We start from the raw sequence: 21,165 nt of genomic DNA, 5'->3' as shown, positions 1-21,165 counted from the left end.
AGTATCTTTTCTTAACTGTTGTCGGATTAGGGCATCTTTTCATTGTTTTTGTTTTTTTTTTTTTTTTTTTTGGCCCGTTCCGCATCTTTTTTTTTCTTCTTACATCTAATTATCCTACTTATTATACCCTCCTTTCCCTATCTACTGTTGCTGTTGCTGTTGTTGCTGCTGTTGTTGACGCTGTTGTTGCTGCGTTGTTGTTGCTGTTGTTATTGCTGTTGCTGTTATTGCTGTTGCTGTTGTTGCTGCTGCTGTTGTTGCTGCTGCTGTTGTTGTTGCTGTTGTTGTTGTTGGTTTGCAGCTTCTGCCAGCCTTTCCCTGGCCCTTCTTAGCTCGGCTTGTTGCTCTTGCCACTTTCTTGCCTCTGCCAGCCTTTCCCTGGCCCTTTCCAGTTCATTTTGCTGCTGCTGCTCCCACGCCAGCAGATCCCTCTCCGCCTCTTGCTGCTGCAGGATCTGCTGGCGCCACCAACTCATCCATTGGTGGCATGCCCTCATGGCACGTTCGGACTCGTTCTCTCTCATCGGCTCGCGTGGAGGTGGGCTGGCTACTCCATCAGCCGCACCTTCATCAGCCACGGCCATCTCCACCGTTTCACTGGCCTCTGACCTTGAGTCCACCATGTGAAACGGCGTTGGTGGCCGCGCTGGCTCCCACACTCTTGCCGGCGGCTCGTATACCTCGTTTTGGTCCCACGGTGCGTACTCATTTGGGCTGCTTCGGCCACTACCGGATTCGTCCGCCATCTCATTTTCCGCCATGGCTATCACCTCGTCCAGCTCTCTCCATATTTCGATGTCTCCCTCTTCCTGGTGGCCCGGGTCCATCGCCGACTCTGCCTCGCTCTCTCCTGACCCGTAGCCACTGTCTTCCACGTCCTCATCGTTCTCCTCGTCCGATGAGGCGGCGATTACCGGATCCATCATATCCGGCTCATCGTCGTCGGACTCCTCATCGGACCAGTGCCAGTCACCGCGCTCCATATTGGCCCGCGGTGCTGCACCTCCTCGAACTACGCCTTCATCCTGGCCAAAGTCTACGTTGAACGCATTCATTTTTATTTTTTTTTTTTTTTTGCTTCCTTGTGGGCTTTACTCGCTGACTGTTAAACTTTGAGTGGCTCTTGCTTGTGATTTTTGCATGCAGGAAACCTCGTATCTTTGATATTTGTCAGATCCTTACCGTTATTCACAACTTTGGGTTCTCTATTCTAACTACCGGAGCCGAGTATTTAATGCCCCTGCACTGCTCCTGCATTAACGCGCGCATGTGTGTGTATGTCGCGATGCTGCACGATTACATGCTCACTCGTATGCGCATGTGTATGTGTGTTCTCTTCTCTTTGTGCACTCAAACTATTACATGTGTAATATCGTGCGCATGTGTTGGTATTGACTCTCCTTGATTATGTGATCGGGTTTTTTTTTTTTTATTGTTTTTGTTTGCTATTTTCTATTTGTTCATGCATATTTGCCTGACTGTATGTATAAGATGTCCGCATATATTTATCTTGTTCCAGTATACGGTTTGCGACTTTGCTATTCTGCTTGTTCTTATTTACGCACTTTGTGATTTTTTGTTGTTTTATGTGATTTTGTACAATTTCGATGCACTCTGAGATTTTTGGCTCTGTGTCATGTCTTTGAGATTTTTGTCCAGCCGGCCGGTCTGTGCAGATATCTCGCCGCCATGTCATTCGAGTCGTCCATCCTCATTGCTCATCACGTTTCGTGCTATCCGGTTCTTCGCATATTTGTTGCTTCAGTTGGCTGATGTGTGCTTGTCTGGTTTTTCTCGTTTCTTTGTGCCGTATTTTGCATATGACCGGAGATACAAAACCTATTACTTCATATGGGCCTCCAAACTTTGGTGCCAGCTTTGCTGCGAATCCTTCTGCAGCATTTGAAAGGTGGTGTTCTTTTTGCCCATACCGTTGCTCCGATCACTGGTCTCCATTCTCTTCGTCTCAGATTGTAATGGCGGGCCTGATCCTGTGCAGCCGTTTCCAGATTTCGCCGTATTAGTTCGAACAGCTCTTGCATTTGTTTTACCTTCGCGTCTTGTGGTATCGTTTGCTTCCCTGTGCCTATGGTGACATTATCGTATAGTGCACCCGGCATTCTTGGTTCTCGCCCCTGTATTATATACGCTGGTGTGAATCCTGTTGCCTCTGATTGGCTTGTGTTCACTGCTAGAGTTATTTCTGGCCAACTTTCATCCCAGTTGCGTTGATTTTCCCCCGTAAATTGAGCAATCATTGTTTTTACTGTTCTATTTGCTCTTTCGGTTGGATTTTCTTGTGGCGTGTACGGTGCTGTCAGTTGGTGTTGGCATCCCCATTCTTCTAACATTTTTTTGAATATCCTGCTAGTGAATTGAACTCCATTGTCCGTTATCACCATTTTTGGAGCTCCGAATCGAGATAGTATCCTCTCTCGAAAGGCCTTAACTAGACTTTCTGCAGTTGCCTTCCGCATCGGTATCAGTTCTGTCCATTTCGAAAACCTGTCAATGATTACTAGTAGCATCGAATTTCCGTGTTTTGATCTTGGCAACGGTCCTACAAAGTCAGCGCATACTGTAGCCCATGGTTCTTCCGGAATTTGTGTTAGCATCTTTCCCGCTGCCTGCTGTTGGCTGGGTTTATATTGTTGGCATATCGTACACTTTCCTACAAATGTCCTGATATCTCGTTGCATTCCTGGCCAGTAATATCTTGCTGCAGCCCTGGCAGTAGTTCGCCTGCTCCCTGTATGCCCTGCTGTTGTTGTCGTGTGGTTTTCGGCCATTACTTGATTACGTAGTGTTTTTGGCACACATAGTTTCCAAGCTACCACTTCTTCTTGGCCTGCTCTGTGCGGAATGTTCCTGTATACTTGACTATTTTCTATAATGTAATCCGGATATTTCTGTGGTTGTTGTTTTATTTTTCCCATTATGTCTTGAATCCACCCACACTCGTTGTTCGCTTGTCTTAATCTGGCACCATTATCTACTATTCTTTTGCACCCTTCCATTGGTTGCCTTGACAAAGCGTCTGCGACAATGTTTAATTTTCCCTTTCTGTATGCTATTTCGAAATCGTATTGTTGTAGTTCCAGTGCCCATCGGGCTATACGGCCCGTAGGGCTTTCTATGCTATTCAACCATTTCAACGCCATGTGATCTGTTACCACTTTAAATCGGTATCCTTCAAGGTATGGTTTTAGTTTGCGTATTGCCCATACTATCGCTAGGCATTCCTTTTCTGTTGCCGAATAGTTCTTTTCCGCTGGGTTTAATTCTCTTGACAGGTATGATATCACTCTCTCTCCATCCTCAGTGTTTTGTACCAATATGGCTCCTAATCCCATGTTACTTGCATCCGTCTGGAGCACAAACGTTTTCGTGAAGTCTGGACATGCCAATACTGGGCCACTCGTCAGCCTTTCCTTTACAGCATCGAATGCTGCCTGATGCTCCTCGCTCCAGTGCCACTTTGTTCTCTTCTTTAGTAGTTCGTTCAATGGGTGTGTAAGTGCTGCGAAACCTGGTACGAACCGTCTGTACCAGGATGCCACTCCTAAGTACTGGCGCAATTCCTTTGTGCAAGTTGGTGGTTCTAATTGGGCTATTGCGGCCACCTTTTCGGGGTCCGTTGCAATACCGTTTTCTGTCACCAAGTGGCCTAGAAATTTTAGCTCCTTTCTAAAGAATTGGCACTTCTCGGCATTAATTCTCAAGTTTGCTTCCTTCAATCTCCTGAACACTTCTTGTAGATGATTCATGTGTTCTTCGATTGTTTTGCTCACTATCACAATGTCATCTTGGTAGGCGAATGCGTTTGGTATCATTTCTGGGCCAATGACTTGGTCCAGTGCGCGTTGGAAAGTTGCTGATGCTGAGTGTAAACCGAACGGCATTACTTTCCATTGAAATAACCCCTTCCCTGGGACTGTGAATGCCGTCATTGGTCTGCTTTTTTCTTCTAACGGAATCTGCCAGTATCCGTCCTTCAGGTCTAGGCTGCTTATAAATTTCGCTTCACGTAGTTGGTTTAAGATGTAGTCGATGCGTGGCATTGGGTATGCATCTTTTATAGATTTTGCGTTAATCTGTCTAAAATCTACGCATAATCTCCATTTGCCCGTCTGTTTCTTTCTCACCATCACTATGGGTGAGCTATAAGGGCTTTGTGATGGTTCGATGCATCCCATTGTCAACAGTTCATCGACCTTTGTGTTGATTTCTCCCTGTATTTTTGGATTCTTTGGGTAGTATCTTTGTTTTATTGGGATATCATCCTTCATCGTTATGCGATGTATCCCCACTTTTGACAGTCCCTTCACTTTCCCTAATTCCTTCAACTCCTGATTTAGGAAACTTTGTATTTCTTGTTGGTCACTGTTCTGAGTGACCATGATGGATATTCTTTCTACCAGCCTGCCCTGTATTCGCTTGACTGTCGGTATTAGCACTTTGTGGCCTCCACACGATATCTCTGTGTTCATAATCCGGAGGAAATTCCAACCTAGTATCAACGCATCCATTCCTTCTGGCATGACCAGGAATGGCATGTGGATTTCCTTGTCCCCAAATCTCACGTATCCTGTCCATTGCTCTTCAATGTCTCGTACCTTTCCGTCTGCCATGTATACTTGTTTATGTGTGTTCTCACATTTTCCCTTATTCCTCACTGTTTCCAACATCTGCTTGCTGATGAAACTACTCGTGGCTCCGGAGTCAATTGTCGCTTTCATCTGGACCCCTGCTACTTCGATGATTGCTGACAATTGATCCTCTTCCTCTACTAGCTGGCCTATTAGTGGTGAGGAGCTTGTTGGCTGGGTTCCTGCTCGCCCCTGATAGGCTGGAACCGCCTTTCGTTTCCCGAATTCCAACAACATTCTTTTGTTCTTTTCCCAATCTTTCCACACTGCCAACAGAAAATGAGTCTCTGATTGTTGCACTCCCTTGCCCAGTGTCCGGCTCCTCCGCATCTGCGGCATGCCTGGTTCGGGTTCAAGACTTTCCCATCTTGGATGTTTTTATTTTCTTGGCTTTGTCTTGAATTGTTCTCCATGCTGTTGTCTTGGCATCTTCGGCACTGTGTGACTGCTGGCCCGTAATTTTCTCCTCTGTGGCTTGATTGGTTGTTGTGTGTTCTTTGAGCATTATTTGGGCGATGGAAATCTGCTCGTTCTTGTTCAAGCATCTCATGTTCATCTGCCAACTGCATCAGCTCATCTAGGTTTCTGACTCTGTGCGGCCGAACGAATATCTTCAAATCTGGAGTGCAATTTTCTAATATAACCTCCAACTGTTCGTACTCTGGTATTTTGAGGGGTCTCATCATTGTTTGCATGTCGATCATATAATCCTTAAAATACTCGTTTCTGTTTTGTTTACGATTTTTCACTTGATCCGCCAATTTGTTGAAGAATCCTCTTGGCAGGAAGTATTTCTTGAAGCCCTCAACGAATTCCTTCCACGATCGCCACTGCTTGTTGTTTGCGACGTACCACTTGAGTGCTTTGTCTTTCAGTAGTTCTGGCATTGCTCTTGGGATCATGTCCAGCTCGATGCCATACATGTCTGCTGACCACTCGATCTGTTCTATGAACTCTAGTGGTCTGGAATTGCCGTCGAACCTGAATGTCCATTCCCTCACTTGTTTTGCCACCTTGGCGTATTCAGTGGTCCTGTTTGTTGCCTGTGGTACCGTTTTCTTGGGGTCTATCGTTTGTCTCCTTATGTCCCTCTTTGTTTCTGTGCTATCTAGGGCTCCTTCGCTTCCCCATCTTGGTGGTAAATATGGCGGAATTGCTAGTGTGGCTATGTTTATTTTCTGGAATTCATCGGCCTCCTTGTCTACGCCATTTTCGCATGTTTTTGATGTGCTTGCTTTCATTTTTAGATTTTTCGAGTACTTTGTCTCTAATCTATCTATTTCCTCCTTCCAGTCTGGGTCCGTGTCGTTCTTTTCTACCCATTCGCCTAGCTGTTTCCTCATTTCCTCCACTGTGCCGGTCATCTCGATCCCGACCCTTTGGCCTGTCTGTAACAGATCCTCCTTCTTCATGTGGTAAATCCATCCTTTCCCCATTTTTAATGTTTTCTTTGCAATTTTACACTTTTGTTTTGTTAAAATTTCACCAGTATAGCACGTTGGGCGCCAGTTGTAACGAGCCTTTTTCGTCCTTCGGGATATCTCCGATATCTCTTGGGCTAGGTTCGGCACAACAAATTTATTTTGTGCCCCGGTGAAATTAAACACACTCGATTTCAATTGCCGATGTTAATTATACATTTATTCAAGCTGTTAATGGAGTTGGTTGGATATGACGGTTTCTCACTGGTAGTGCCGGGCTCGGATAGCGTTAGTGAGTCACTTTGAGTCCCTCGTTGTCTCGTTCGTGTCTTCCTCTGGTTTCTGTAGCCGTTACTGGCTATTGACTCGATCTGTATCGTATGTGCTTGCTTTGTGATACGCCTTTGTACCCTTTCCGCTATATCTGTTGAGATCGCTTTGCTTCTCTCAACTTTATTTTGGCTTGGGCACGGCGCTTGATATCCTTGTCTAAGGACTGGTTATAATAGAACGAAGCTGTACAGGTTACTCGTAAGGCCTGTATAGTTCTTAACTTTGCTGCTGTTTCTTGTGTTTCCTTGATAGGTTTTTAAGGTTACTCGTAAGGCCTTAATTACTTGTTACTTGATCACGACTTGATGATTTGCTTGATGGGCATTGCCTTTATATAGGCAGATTCCCCGGCCTCAGGAATATCTTGGTGTAGTACCGCTATACAGCTGGTACATTTCCATCGACCCTCTGCTTTCACCCACGCATCCACTTGTTGCTATGCGTGGTGAAAGTCCCGTAAATCCTTGGCGCATATAACCACCTTCTTTGTGGCTGAGCGCCCATTTACGCCTTGTCCTTGTCTTTCTTGTTCGTACATCTTGACTTGCATCACTTTCTCGCATTGGCGTCGCCTTTCTATTGGCCGCCCTCCGTATTCCGTTGACTCTCTCTGCTTTCTCTGCCAACGCTGCCGTCGCCCGCCGCTCCCTTTGATCCACTCGTCATACCCAAATTCACCCACATTTACTCAATATTATCATCTACATACATATATGCTAATGGTATTAACTAAATTAATGTTTAAACATAATTAGCCTGATTACTTTAATATATACTATTGTTTAATTCCCCACGCAAACACTTTCATACGCATCTCGTATCTATTAGATAGAGGGCTTCCCCATGGCTCATCCCTCCCCCTTCGGCTTGCATATTCCCCTCACAAATCCACAAACCATTTTCGTTTACAATTTCTCGGCTCTCCCCCCTACTCCCCGTTTCATAAGCATAGCCCTCACTTGGTTTCATTTCGGTACCAAGCATTCCCCGCACCCGTCTTTCGGGCTAGCTTGGCCCTCGCTTTCGTTTTCACTCGCCCACGAAATTCTCTTGGCGCTTGCAATTTACCGCTCTCGCTCTCATGAGCGTGACGTATGCATAGCGCGGCCCATTGGCCACCGGTATTCTCTCTCGCTGTCACACGCATAGTGTACGTGTGACCTATATGTATGCTAATGCATGTATTTATTTGCATCTCCATGCTCTTAATTTGTCAAATGAGGCCAATGCCCCCTTTTCACATGCAATTGTGTCTTCAAGCCCGGCTTCATTTACTCTTATACAGCCACTCATATTTGTTATGCTTCCCACGCATCTTCCCGCTTGTACGAAATTGCCAAACGGTTGCATGGGGTTCGATTTGGTTCGATCGAGCCATGTCGGACTCGGCTGCCCGTCGCCTATGCATGTATAATTGTTTTTCATTATGCCTCCCACGCATCTTCCCGCTTGTACGAAATCGCCAGCTGTTGCGTGGGGTTCGATTCGGTTCGATCGAGCCATGTCGGATTTGGCTGCCCGTCGCCCATGCATGTATAATTGTTTTTCATTATGCCTCCCACGCATCTTCCCGCTTGTACGAAATCGCCAGCGGTTGCGTGGGGTTCGATTCGGTCATGTTCGGCCGGCCTCGCTACGTTTGCTCATTCACAGCCGATTTCACTCTTATATGACCAATTCTGTGCTTGGTCTTATACGGTGTGTTTGGTTTGTGTCTTGGCTGTGTTTGTATTTTGTAGATTGTTTGTTGTAGCTTGTTTGTTGTGGGGAACATTATTCTTGTCTATATAATGTTCCTCACATAGTGTATGTAGTCCTGCATTAATCCTAGTTGATCCTTGTTAGTTGTATTCCGCCAAAACCAAAAACCCCAATATTTAGTGTATTTTTTGAACGCTTCTAGTTCAATAATAGTTTTAGTAACTATTATAATTTATGAATCATGCTATTAATAGCATGATTCATTAATGAATAACATACTTTTTAGATAAAACAACAGAATCCCAGATCGATTGTTGAAATCGCCCTATATTCATTTTTGAAGTTGCGACTTTTTGTAAATATTATCATTTATTCTCTTTTGTTAAAAATGTCTCAACTCTGTGCGCCTTTAACAGTCATGAATCTTGAAATCTTTCAAATTTTTTTTTGTATTCATAAAATTTGAAGAATTCCATATCAATTGTCTTTATGATGTTTGCAATATAAAAAAATTGATTTTTGCAAAGCTATCTGGGCAGAGGCCCAACTGGGCGGCGTTTACAAATTAATTGTAAATAAAATATATTTGGAACTTTGTTTTCAAAAAAATCATATTTCTTTGTATGCTGCATACAAGTAATACTATAGCATGTTGCGTAGTCGGTTTGAACAATGTTTCTTCCACTAATAACCAAATATCAAAGAAGCTAACATCGGCTATGCCAAAGTTTATATACCCTTGCAGTCCTTGGCAATAATAATTTTACATGTTCAAAATTTGTTTTCTGCAACTCAATTCATGAATATACATACAAACAACACAATTTTATTCTATTTACTACAATTTGTTCTTCTTCTTCATGTGCTCTGTTGATTTGATGGGGTTTTATATGCAATATTATCACATGTGTAAATTTCAAAGCGATACTCCAATTTTTATGAAAATATAGTAGTCCGATCCTGAGAATTCTCATACTTGATCTGCTCCAGATAATAAAAAACACAGAAAAAAGATTTCAGCCCGATAGCTCTTAAGATGGCTGAGTAAAACGCATACGCACGGACGGACAGACGGACATGCTGATCAAGAATATATTTACTTTATGGGGTCGGAAACGTCTCCTTCTGTGCGTTACAAACATCTTACCAATTGTATAATACCCTCTGCAAGGGTACAAAAAAGGCAACATATACCCTTGCAGTCCTTGGCTAATATATTTCTTCATGTTTTAGACTCTTTTTATGTAACTCAATTCATCGATGCACAGACAAAACCTTTCAAATATCATTCCCATTTCTTTTTCTTCTTGTTCCCCATTCAATTTTACGTGCTGCGATTGGCAAGCAAGCACAAACAGTTTATGTAGGGTTGCATCTGTCGGCAGCGTTTGAGCAGAGCCTATTTCTTTTGACTGTAACTTGAGTTCTATTTATCCAATTTGTTTATCGGACTTGATTTCTGGATCTCTATCTCTATTTTGTATAAAAAACTATAATAGTAAGTTTCATAGGGATACTCCAATTTTTTAACCTATTATATCAAATATCAAGTTTCATCCCAATAACTTTTCATATGGCGGGGTAAATATGATTTGCACAGACGGACGGACGGACAGACGGGCATGGCTATATCGATTATCTTCTCGTGCTGATCAAGAATATATATTTCTATTAGGGTCGGAAACGTCTCCTTCTGTGCGTTACAAACATCTGACCAATTTTGGAATATCCTCTGTAAGTGTATAAAAATTACAGAATTAATTAGAGTAAGTTTAAAACTTTTGAAAAATAAATATATTTACCTGTGAGATGAGTTCGCCCACGCAAAAATGATATAAAACCATCGTTATTTTTTAAAAATTTTATAATTCCAGAATTGAAAAAAAACAGAATGTAAATGTAATAAATCTTTAATATCAAATATTAAGAATACAATTTATTTGTTAGTACAGTCTCTATTGTTCTTTTAAGGCATAAATAGTTGGCCTTTCCCAGCAGCCTCCAAAACTTGCTGAATTCGATGGTAGACCCATTTGCGTTTTAAACGAATCGGTTTTGCGTTGTCTACAGCACACACATTCGCTAATAATTCTTTTGATCTTGGTATTAATCTTCGGCATCCAGAACTGCGATTTGAATTTATGTACGACGACTTGTATTCCGGTATTCGTTGTAAAATCATCTTCACTCATAGAAAGAAAATATTTGGTGAGGCGTAGAGCCCCAGTTATAGTCCAGTCTCATCATAGATTATGTGAAAACTTTCTGCTTGGACATGGTGATACCATTTTGATAGAGACCAATTATACTCTTCCACGACGATATCGCCCCGACGGAGTTCCTTCTTATATCGTTTCGCTTTTACGTTTTCAATAAATATTTTGACCCATGCTGAAGCACTTACCAGTTTAGTGAATTTCAAAATTATATTTTCCAGTATTTTAAATGGGTGTTCGTTCTCAATAGTTTCCGCCAGTCTACATCCCATCACAGCTGCCAATGTTTCAAGTTTTGGAATCGTAACATGTTTTAGTGGTGAAACTTGAGCCCGAGATGCCATAACTTCTTGTAACTTACTCGGATATATGCTGCTGCAGCGTACGCTTTGCTACTAGCGTCACAAAAAACGTGTAGTTCGACTTTCGTAGCAAAAGATAAATGTTGAGAATAACATCTTGGTATATTAACATCATGTAGTCTTTTAACCACTCTTGCCACTTTTTGACAGGATCTCCTTTAATGACATTGTCCCATCCGATGCCAAGCTCCCAAAATATTACGCATCAAGATCCGACCATTTATTATTACTGGGGTCATCATTCCCAGGGGATCATATATTGAGTTGACCGCTGCAAGCACCATTCTTTTTGTAGGCATCCTTGTTCAATTCAATATGTCCTCGCTTATACTGTGCATTGTAGTTGTTGAGAATATATATATATCTCTTTGTGCGTCCCAAATCATGCCGAAAACCTTTTGAGATATATCTCCTTTTTCGCCCAACCGAATCCGTGTTAACAGGCCACGTAGATCGTCGGATATTTCCTGTAAGACATGATTATATGTCCAACAGCGTGTATCACTTCACTTTTGTGTATCGCCGCATTTCATGGATTTAATTACTGCGCAATTTGGCAGCAAATAAAGTTTTGGAGATTTAACCAAGTTGATATTAGTGAGTATTTTGCCATTACCATTCTTCAGTAGCTTCTCTAATGCATTTTGGTATGCTCGCTCTAGTTCATGTTTTCTGTCTAACTTTCTTTCTAAGCATTTTAGTCTTTGTTCTGCCATTTGGCAGTCGCCAAAGTTTCACCATGTCGCTTTTCCACGGTAAGTACTTGATATTTTGATAACAGACACTTTTTTTCCTGTTGGTTTAGTGTTGTTCGTTGCTGGTTTACGGACACCAAATCCTTCTATGCTAAATTGGTTTTTAAGCATATGGCCAAGATGTTCAAGATGTTTGCTTTCACCGTCTACGACCCATCCGAGTTTGTTTTTTTGCCATAATTGGACCCTTTGGGTTTAGATTTAGTATGGTTTGAGTTGTCAGGATCGTTGTCCAATAAGGAGATGAGACTGAAGATTCCGAATCGAGTTCAATTTTGCAAATTTTGTACATGGAAATTCTTTCTATATAGCTTTCTAATCGATTCGTTGAGTTGATGAATTCAAATCCTTGATAAGACTTACATTCTCAAGCTTCTGAGTTTTGCTATCGCCAGCAAGAGCAATATTTGCGATTTCTGAAGTCCCCTCATATCTAGAGTTTCCTTCTGTCCATTCAAAGCAATACGGTTTAGGCTTCCCAATTATACCAACATCTCGTGCTACAGTCAAATCCAACATTGTGGTTATGCTCCCATCGTCGAAAAAAGCCAGAATTTCTTTTTCACCAGTTGTTAGCATTTTAAGAATTGCTTCTTCTTGGACTTCTTGAATGCATCCGCCAACAGCTTGCGGCAAGGATGGTAGATGAGACTGTTTTGCCTTATATAGTAAGCGATGATGATATCTTTCACAGTTGTCTATCTTGCATTGATCACGATTATTACTTTGTCCCTTATGAAGTTTTAGACATGAAGCAGGCGTTACTTGTGCTTGCCTAGTCCCATCGTTTCTTCAACTCTGTCTTTCTAAATTTACTATATTTATCTAGGGAATGCTTGTCTTCATCTTAAAATAAACACTTGCTGGTTGAGCGAGTTTGTGTACTTTTGCGTTTGAATTTGTGATTTGAATTTATTTTGTGCTTTATTATCTACGTTATTGATTGTAATTATCTTCTTGTAGAAACATGATCAATATACAATCTCGACTGCTCCTGTGTTCATTCAGCAAATATTTCAAAATAACAATCTGCAGCTCCTAATTTTCGAGCGGTTAAAAAATTCTCGGAAAAAACTTTCATCTAGCCGCCTCATTTAGCAATGAAAGCAAGTTTTGTGTATGGATGTATTTGCATTTTGATTGATATTTTGAACAGAGCTGTTGAACTATTGAAAATCTGCAGTTTTTTTTACATATTTTATATCCTGTGCTTTTGTCATCAGTTCGAAATCCAGATTTTCTTGAACTCCATATATGTTGTCCAAAATGGCTAGAATTTTCGATGTCGCCTTGGCCGACATCAACAAAATGTCAACTTTCTTTCCCGCTGCCTCTTTTAGTGAATTTTTCAGACGATATTCATACATCCTCTATTTCTTAAAATGTGGCCAAGCCAAATGAGAGGAACCGTCAAATTCCAGATGTTTATTGCCTAGGTTTCGTCTGGCTAACATGGTAATGACTGAGCTTTCCATATTGTTGCCCCCCGTTGGAGATCGATAGAGATACATTTAACAGGTGGTCTTTATCAGAATATACAGATTTTTGTGAGGAGGATGAACGTTGGTCCTTCGAGCCGGATAATTAACACAATTATTAACAAAATGTGGAGTTGGCCAAAAGTGGTAGAAAAGAGGCATGGAAGTCGCAAGACTTTCGCGACGTTTATTTCGTCATAAAAAAAAAATTTGTTAGAGAAAAATTTCGTGAAGCGCGAACTACGAAAATTCAGCTCCAAAATGAAGCTGCAACACTTCGACTGTATCTCAAAAAAGCTGAGCGCAGGCGCTTTTGCAAAGAGTATGCAAAGTACTCCATACAAGCATCAAACGCGAACCAGTTGGACGTACTTAGGGGAATAGAAGCCATAGATGTAGAAAACGTGGATCTTCAAGACGAAATCTTAAAAAAGGAAATATTGATGTTTGGTGTAAAATGACAGCTAAGCAAAGCCCAAACTGGGGGCGCTTTTGCTGACGTCATCGAAGACCATGAATACGAAATACAACAACTGTCATTAGAGGTGAAAGTTCTGAATGCACGCCCGGAAGCTTTGGTGAGCAAAAAAACATACTTTGAATATTACTGTAACACTAATCTGTTATGTGGCAGTGGTTTTTCATTATTTTTAGAGAACTTTATTTTTTAATTCTTATAGGCACGTGTGTCTTCGCCATCGTTTTAATTAAGAGTGTGGCCATCTCTTTCTAGAACAAAATGATAAATTGACTTACATACTAGATTCAAGAGGTATGTAGCTTAAATACAAATAATAAATATTTTCTGCGACACTGTATACAAGTAATTTTATAGCGTGGTGCTTAGTCGATTTGAACAATGATTCTTCCATTAATCTGCTGCCGCTTTTCGGACTACGAAACCAAAAAATAAACTTTGGAGTTGTAAGCTATGCTTGCCTTCTTTCTACAATTCTAGAGGGGTTAGCAAAGTATGCTGATGAGAGAACTCGGTAGTTCTTGTAATAGCGCAATACAGACAACCTGCTCATATTTTGTCTTTCCCGAAGATGAAGTCGATCCTGCTTATTCGAAAGATTGAAATATACAGAACGCTAAAATAAATGTCTTATACCAATCGCCCGACACGGCGCACACTGCTGCTTTTTGGCATTTTACATTGCAAAAATCATATCTTTTAAACCAACAGAGCGATATAAAATATTTAAAAAGCGTATGAGAAAAAGCTTCAAAATAAATGTTTGCCAAGAGTGCTGGGTGTTCTTGGTGCTGTAATTTTCAAGGTCAAATTCAGAAATTTGAAATTTTCACCATTTAACATATTCTTGCTCGTAACCAACACCTGCTATTGAAGACGTCATTTTATCATTTTCAAAAAATCTCCTTAAGTTTTTTCAATCCTAGACTCCGAGAGAATTCATCTTGTATAATCTTCTTCGTACTCTGTATATCTCACTAGGTACATTATCCGTTTTTTTATCTCCTCGCCGAAGAAGTGTGTAAACTAGCTTCAGAATAAAATCCATACACTTTATTCTGCAATGCAACGGGGAAATTCCATATTCGTAGCGGTTCTTCTCACTCACTGTGTGTCGTGAAATTCGCTTTGAGTTTTTTTGCAAATTGGACAACTCACAACTTTTCCGTCAATCATTGTTAGGACAAAATCAAACTAAACCGTAAATGTTTTTCCACTCTTGGTTTGAAAATTATGCGGCCTTTCTCGTCCTCTGCTAGTTGATGGTTGAACGAATCTACAGATATTGTATACTTTTAAAGCCAAACTCAATTTTTTTCACAAAATGTGGCACATTACTGCTGCTCGCGTTCGATTTTTGCCTTAAGTTATAGTGTGTATATTTGATTTTTACCTTAAGCTCCATTTTAGAACTTCAAAAATCCTTTTTTTTAACAACATTTTTGCACTAATAAATAAAATTGTCTTGAATTATGTTGACGAATACAATTTAGTCCAGATTTAAGGTGTGTCCTCTTATGAAGTTCAAAATAAACTGTCGCAAACAAGAGGAATATTAAGCATTATATTTTTTTAATTAACTAGGTACATACCTTTTTGTATTAATTGGCTAAAACCTTAATATTTACATCCAACTAGGTAAACAGAAACAGAAGGTATTTTAAAACAGCAATACGCAATGATATCAATTAAGTATAAACAAGCCACAGGCAAAAATGCATGCGCTCATAATTTTCCTTACACCTGCAGCATGTTTTTTAGGTTAGGTTTTCTTAGTTTATTGGCTTACGCACCAAATTCGCAATTTTTCGCAGATCGGGACCACATACATAGATAGAAAAATATTTCACCTACCTAGTGTATGTAGTCCTGCATTAATCCTAGTTGATCCTTGTTAGTTGTATTCCGCCAAAACCAAAAACCCCAATATTTAGTGTATTTTTTGAACGCTTCTAGTTCAATAATAGTTTTAGTAACTATTATAATTTATGAATCATGCTATTAATAGCATGATTCATTAATGAATAACATACTTTTTAGATAAAACAACAAAATCCCAGATCGATTGTTGAAATCGCCCTATATTCAGTTTTGAAGTTGCTACTTTTTGTAAACATTATCATTTATTCTCTTTTGTTAAAAATGTCTCAACTCTGGGTGCCTTTAACAGTCATGAATCTTGAAATCTTTCAAATTTTTTTTTTTGGATTCATAAAATTTGAAGAATTCCATATCAATTGCCTTTATGATGTTTGCAATATAAAAAAATTGATTTTTGCAAAGCTATCCGGGCAGAGGCCCAACTGGGCGGCGTTTACAAATTAATTGTAAATAAAATATATTTGGAACTTTGTTTTCAAAAAAATCATATTTCTTTGTATGCTGTATACAAGTAATACTATAGCAGGTTGCGTAGTCGGTTTGAACAATGTTTCTTCCACTAATAAGCTGCCGGTTTTCGTAATATGAAAACCAAATATCAAAGAAGCTAACATCGGCTATGCCAAAGTTTATATACCCTTGCAGTCCTTGGCAGTAATAATTTTACATGTTCAAAATTTGTTTTCTGCAACTCAATTCATGAATATACATACAAACAAAACAATTTTATTCTTTTTACTACAATTTGTTCTTCTTCTTCATGTGCTCTGTTGATTTGATGGGGTTTTATATGCAATATTATCACATGTGTAAATTTCAAAGCGATACTCCAATTTTTATGAAAATATAGTAGTCCGATCCTGAGAATTCTCATACTTGATCTGCTCCAGGTAATAAAAGACACAGAAAAAATATTTCAGCCCGATAGCTCTTAAGATGGCTGAGTAAAACGCATACGCACGGACGGACAGACGGACATGGCTATATCGACTCAGCTTCTCATGCTGATCAAGAATATATATACTTTATGGGGTCGGAAACGTCTCCTTCTGTGCGTTACAAACATCTTACCAATTTTATAATACCCTCTGCAAGGGTACAAAAAAGGCAACATATACCCTTGCAGTCCTTGGCTAATATATTTCTTCATGTTTTAGACTCTTTTTCTGTAACTCAATTCATCGATGCACAGACAAAACCTTTCAAATATCATTCCCATTTCTTTTTCTTCTTGTTCCCCATTCAATTTTACGTGCTGCGATTGGCAAGCAAGCACAAACAGTTTATGTAGGATTGCGTCTGTCGGCAGCGTTTGAGCAGAGCCTATTTCTTTTGACTGTAACTTGTGTTCTATTTATCCAATTTGTTTATCGGATTTGATTTCTGGATCTCTATCTCTATCTCTATTTTGTATAAAAAACTATAATAGTAAATTTCATAGGGATACTCCAATTTTTTAACCTATTTTTCTTCAATAACTACATATATGATATAGTGGTCCGATCCTGAAAATTTCCATACTTTATATTACCCGGGTTATGAGTAGCTCAAATATCAAGTTTCATCCCAATAACTTTTCATATGGCGGGGTAAATATGATTTGCACAGACGGACGGACGGACAGACGGACATGGCTATATCGATTATCTTCTCATGCTGATCAAGAATATATATTCTTATTAGGGTCGGAAACGTCTCCTTCTGTGCATTACAAACATCTGACCAATTTTGGAATATCCTCTGCAAGCGTATAAAAATTACAGAATTAATTAGAGTAAGTTTAAAACTTTTGAAAAATAAATATATTTACCTGTGAGATGAGTTCGCCCACGCAAAAATGATATAAAACCATCGTTATTTTTTAAAAATTTTATAATTCCAGAATTGAAAAAAAACAGAATGTAAATGTAAATGTAAATGTAAATTTATTTGTTTGTTTTTTTTAAATATTTTTAGGAGACCAAGTCGGCTTGAAACCCCTTAAAAAAGGTATGCTAAAATGCCCTTGGCCGAAATACGGTGAACTGGATCATAAAGAAGCATTTTTGGAATTACGTCTATCCCGTTGGCATCAAGATTTTTGAGCTGGTTGGTCAATTGATTTATTGACCAACGAGGAAAAGTATTTCTGTAGTCGGGAAGTGAAGTAAAGCCTGGCCAAATTTCTTCAGTAGGTGTTTTAAGAATCCTGTAAAATTCGTCAGCTCTTCGTCAGAGGGATTACTCTCGATGTACAGTCTCTATTGTTCTTTTAAGGCATACATAGTTGGCCTTTCCCAGCAGCCTCCAAAACTTGCTGAATTCGATGGTAGACCCATTTGCGTTTTAACCGAACCGGTTTTGCGTTGTCTACAGCACACACATTCGCTAATAATTCTTTTGATCTTGGTATTAATCTTCGGCATCCAGAACTGCGATTTGAATTTATGTACGACGACTTGTATTCCGGTATTCGTTGTAAAATCATCTTCACTCATAGAAAGAAAATATTTGGTGAGGCGTAGAGCCCCAGTTATAGTCCAGTCTCATCATAGGTTATGTGAAAACTTTCTGCTTGGACATGGAGATACCATTTTGATAGAGACCAATTATACTCTTCCACGACGATATCGCCCCGACGGAGTTCCTTCTTATATCGTTTCGCTTTTACGTTTTCAATAAATATTTTGACCCATGCTGAAGCACTTACCAGTTTAGTGAATTTCAAAATTATATTTTCCAGTATTTTAAATGGGTGCTCGTATTGGCGAACCAGCATCATAAGTCCTCACTCAGTTAATACCTTTCATTTTGGCTGTGGCATCATCTTTTTATATAATCCAAGAAAAGCTGGACCATGTTGCCATCTGTCTGTCGCAACTTATATGGATGTATCTCTTGTTATGATATCAGCAATGTTTTCCATGGTTGGAACCCAATTCCATTCTGACCTCTTGGACTTCTCTTTACTATTTACCCATGAAATCACCGTTCACGGGAGTCTGTCCAGAAATATCGTTCATCAAATTTTAGATGTATTTCGTTCTCAATAGTTTCCGCCAGTCTACATCCCATCACAGCTGCCAATGTTTCATGTTTTGGAATCGTAACATGTTTTAGTGGTGAAACTTGAGCCCGAGATGCCATAACTTCTTGTAACTTACTCGGATATATGCTGCTGCAGCGTACGCTTTGCTACTAGCGTCACAAAAAACGTGTAGTTCGACTTTCGTAGCAAAAGATAAATGTTGAGAATAACATCTTGGTATATTAACATCATGTAGTCTTTTAACCACTCTTGCCACTTTTTGACAGGATCTCCTTTAATGACATTGTCCCATCCGATGCCAAGCTCCCAAAATATTACGCATCAAGATCCGACCATTTATTATTACTGGGGTTATCATTCCCAAAGGATCATATATTGAGTTGACCGCTGCAAGCACCATTCTTTTTGTAGGCATCCTTGTTCAATTCAATATGTCCTCGCTTATACTGTGCATTGTAGTTGTTGAGAATATAAATATATCTCTTTGTGCGTATCAAATCATGCCGAAAACCTTTTGAGATATATCTCCTTTTTCGCCCAACCGAATCCGCGTTAACAGGCCACGTAGATCTTCGGATATTTCCTGTAAGACATGATTATATGTCCAACTGCGTGTATCACTTCACTTTTGTGTATCGCCGCATTTCATGGATTTAATTACTGCGCAATTTGGCAGCAAATAAAGTTTTGGAGATTTAACCAAGTTGATATTAGTGAGTATTTTGCCATTACCATTCTTCAGTAGCTTCTCTAATGCATTTTGGTATGCTCGCTCTAGTTCATGTTTTCTGTCTAACTTTCTTTCTAAGCATTTTAGTCTTTGTTCTGCCATTTGGCAGTCGCCAAAGTTTCACCATGTCGCTTTTCCACGGTAAGTACTTGATATTTTGATAACAGACACTTTTTTTCCTGTTGGTTTAGTGTTGTTCGTTGCTGGTTTACGGACACCAAATCCTTCTATGCTAAATTGGTTTTTAAGCATATGGCCAAGATGTTCAAGATGTTTGCTTTCACCGTCTACGACCCATCCGAGTTTGTTTTTTTGCCATAATTGGACTCTTTGGATTTACATTTAGTATGGTTTGAGTTGTCAGGATCGTTGTCCAATAAGGAGATGAGACTGAAGATTCCGAATCGAGTTCAATTTTGCAAATTTTGTACATGGAAATTCTTTCTATATAGCTTTCTAATCGATTCGTTGAGTTGGTGAATTCAAATCCTTGATAAGACTTACATTCTCAAGCTTCTGAGTTTTGCTATCGCCAGCAAGAGCAATATTTGCGATTTCTGAAGTCCCCTCATATCTAGAGTTTCCTTCTGTCCATCCAAAGCAATACGGTTTAGGCTTCCCAATTATACCAACATCTCGTGCTACAGTCAAATCCAACATTGTGGTTATGCTCCCATCGTCGAAAAAAGCCAGAATTTCTTTTTCACCAGTTGTTAGCATTTTAAGAATTGCTTCTTCTTGGACTTCTTGAATGCATCCGCCAACAGCTTGCGGCAAGGATGGTAGATGAGACTGTTTTGCCTTATGTAGTAAGCGATGATGATATCTTTCACAGTTGTCTATCTTGCATTGATCACGATTATTACTTTGTCCCTTATGAAGTTTTAGACATGAAGCAGGCGTTACTTGTGCTTGCCTAGTCCCATCGTTTCTTCAACTCTGTCTTTCTAAATTTACTATATTTATCTAGGGAATGCTTGTCTTCATCTTAAAATAAACACTTGCTGGTTGAGCGAGTTTGTGTACTTTTGCGTTTGAATTTGTGATTTGAATTTATTTTGTGCTTTATTATCTACGTTATTGATTGTAATTATCTTCTTGTAGAAACATGATCAATATACAATCTCGACTGCTCCTGTGTTCATTCAGCAAATATTTCAAAATAACAATCTGCAGCTCCTAATTTTCGAGCGGTTAAAAAATTCTCGGAAAAAACTTTCATCTAGCCGCCTCATTTAGCAATGAAAGCAAGTTTTGTGTATGGATGTATTTGCATTTTGATTGATATTTTGAACAGAGCTGTTGAACTATTGAAAATCTGCAGTTTTTTTTATATATTTTATTTCCTGTGCTTTTGTCATCAGTTCGAAAGCCAGATTTTCTTGAACTCCATATATGTTGTCCAAAATGGCTAGAATTTTCGATGGCACCTTGGCCGACATCAACAATATGTCAACTTTCTTTCCCGCTGCCTCTTTTAGTGAATTTTTCAGACGATATTCATACATCCTCTATTTCTTAAAATGTGGCCAAGCCAAATGAGAGGAACCGTCAAATTCCAGATGTTTATTGCCTAGGTTTCGTCTGGCTAACATGGTAATGACTGAGCTTTCCATATTGTTGTCCCCGTTGGAGATCGATAGAGATACATTTAACAGGTGGTCTTTATCAGAATATACAGATTTTTGTGAGGAGGATGAACGTTGGTCCTTCGAGCCGGATAATTAACACAATTATTAACAAAATGTGGAGTTGGCCAAAAGTGGTAGAAAAGAGGCATGGAAGTCGCAAGACTTTCGCGACGTTTATTTCGTCATAAAAAAAAATTTGTTAGAGAAAATTTCGTGAAGCGCGAACTACGAAAATTCAGCTCCAAAATGAAGCTGCAACACTTCGAGTGTATCTCAAAAAAGCTGAGCGCAGGCGCTTTGCAAAGAGTATGCAAAGTACTCCATACAAGCATCAAACGCGAACCAGTTCTAAAACATGAACCAGTTGGACGTACTTAGGGGAATAGAAGCCATAGATGTAGAAAACGTGGAACTTCAAGACGAAATCTTAAAAAAGGAAATATTGATGTTTGGTGTAAAATGACAGCTAAGCAAAGCCCAAACTGGGGGCGCTTTTGCTAAC

General features: G+C 39.7%; 1 pseudogene; it reads left to right on the top strand.

Annotated features, from left to right (window-relative positions):
- The first annotated feature begins 6,304 nt into the window (after positions 1-6,304).
- LOC137577900 (neuropeptides capa receptor-like) overlaps positions 6,305-21,165 on the top strand; it is a 44,373-nt pseudogene continuing 29,512 nt past the window's right edge.

This window comes from Drosophila tropicalis, unplaced genomic scaffold, assembly GCF_018151085.1.
Source record: "Drosophila tropicalis isolate 14030-0801.00 unplaced genomic scaffold, ASM1815108v1 contig_1002, whole genome shotgun sequence".
Taxonomy (NCBI): Eukaryota; Metazoa; Arthropoda; class Insecta; order Diptera; family Drosophilidae; genus Drosophila; species Drosophila tropicalis.
The sequence above is the reverse complement of the archived record's forward strand: the minus strand, read 5'-3'. Positions and strand labels throughout refer to the sequence as shown.